Source organism: Xyrauchen texanus, chromosome 39, assembly GCF_025860055.1.
Source record: "Xyrauchen texanus isolate HMW12.3.18 chromosome 39, RBS_HiC_50CHRs, whole genome shotgun sequence".
Lineage (NCBI taxonomy): Eukaryota > Metazoa > Chordata > Actinopteri > Cypriniformes > Catostomidae > Xyrauchen > Xyrauchen texanus.
In genome coordinates this window covers 2,166,720-2,168,446 of record NC_068314.1, presented here as the reverse complement: position 1 = coordinate 2,168,446, position 1,727 = coordinate 2,166,720, and the positions used below count along the sequence as shown (strand labels likewise).

Below are 1,727 nucleotides of genomic sequence, written 5' to 3'. Positions count from 1 at the left end.
CTTCATATAAAAATCAGATGAAACAACTGTCACCTTTGTTTAAATGTTCATACAAATTTGAATTGTCCATGTTCATGATGCATCTACAGAGCTTTTACTTTCCTTCTTCAGAAAACAAATACTGGGACAAGTCAGGTAATATAATCCGGTTAAATATTAACTGAGCAATCAGGTATCATTACAGCAAACACACTCTGCACACCACGGTGAAATCACACATACACATATATACGCATGGTCTTGTGTTACACTTCAAGTTTTAATGGTAGTTCTTTGAAAATGGCAGCAACGCTAATGCAATTGTAATGTTCAGGCAGGGCAGAGCAAGCATGAGCAGTACAAAGATGACGGAACATGATAATTCAAGCGCAGTTTACTTACAACTTGAAAATCTGTCTTGTAGTGACCCATGTTCATGTATTTAAGCCCTCATTTTTGCCATTGTCATATGTCAAGTATTGTGTTTAGTGTAATGTTGTCTGCTTTACAAACAAAAAAAGATTTACAAACAAAGACTGAGATTACAATTCAATTTACACATCACATTCTCCATAGCATTCAAAACAATACATTACAAAAAATAAGTAAAATAAACAAAAATAAAGTAGGGGCGTGTGAGATTTTACAAATACAAAACCAATCCTTCAACAAAGAATACACATATTTTGCTTTGGGACTTTTCATCCTGCTCATTGTCTCTAAATACATTGAAAATTAATCTTTAATTAGCAAGACAATTCTCCAAAGTCTCCCGCTCTATCTAATCTCATCTGCTGCTTTTGTTCTCAAACAGTGATTCACATGCGCATAGTATTTCATTGTCCGCTGGTGAAGCCATGTCTAAAGGTGAAGTTGAGCTTGTAATGAATCCTCTTATAACAGGCATTCAATCACAACAGACTTCCGGAAATGGCAACATATCTGGCATTAATTTAGAAGAGAATCAATTTATTGTCAGTCAGTTTGCTGATGACACTACTCTTTTTAAAACAATGAACAGCAAATACCCCTAGCACTTCAGTTTATTAAGATTTTCTCAAAAGCTTAATATCTCAAAATTTGAGTTATTGGCCATCCATGAACATCCTAATAGAACATTGTATAATATCCCAGTGTAACACTTCCCAAGGAAGGAGGACAGGAAACAGGTCTTCACCACAAGGTAAGGTTTTAATTCCCTTTTTGTTCCGTACAATCTTATTTTACAAACACAATACAACACAATGCCAAACACTGGGTTCGCATGTCATCTCTCTCCTCTGGGGCCCTCTCGCTGCCTTTTTATGCCGCTCTCCTCGTACTCACTGAAATTAGAGACAGGTGTTTAGACATAATTTATCTCAGGTGTAAGCGCCCTTACCGCTTTTCTCTCCCGGACGGGCGCTTGACCACGCCCCCGCTGCCACACCCAGTTAAAAATAATGTTAAATATTTAGGTATCTGGATATCTAAGTCGGTGGATAATTTATAAAAAAATTCGAGAAATGTAAATTAATTATGAATACTTGGCTGCAGAGGGACATAACGATATTCAGAAGAATTCTATTGACGAAAGTAGAGAGTCTTTCTAGATTCATTTATCCGTTTTTCTCACTAGTAGCTTCTGCTAAAAAGCTTAAATAAATAAATAGAATTTAGATTTTATATGGAAAAGGAAAAGTTATTATATATGGAAAAGTGATATGATAAAATTTTATTAAGACAGAGGTCTTAAGACGATTGATTTT

The 1,727-nt window shown here is 35.3% G+C and overlaps 1 protein-coding gene across 1 annotated transcript in view; it reads left to right on the top strand.

Moving 5' to 3' along the window:
• The window catches only part of LOC127632538 (guanine nucleotide-binding protein G(I)/G(S)/G(T) subunit beta-1-like), a 285,363-nt gene that overhangs the window by 135,647 nt on the left and 147,989 nt on the right, over window positions 1-1,727 (top strand). The window lies entirely within an intron of this gene.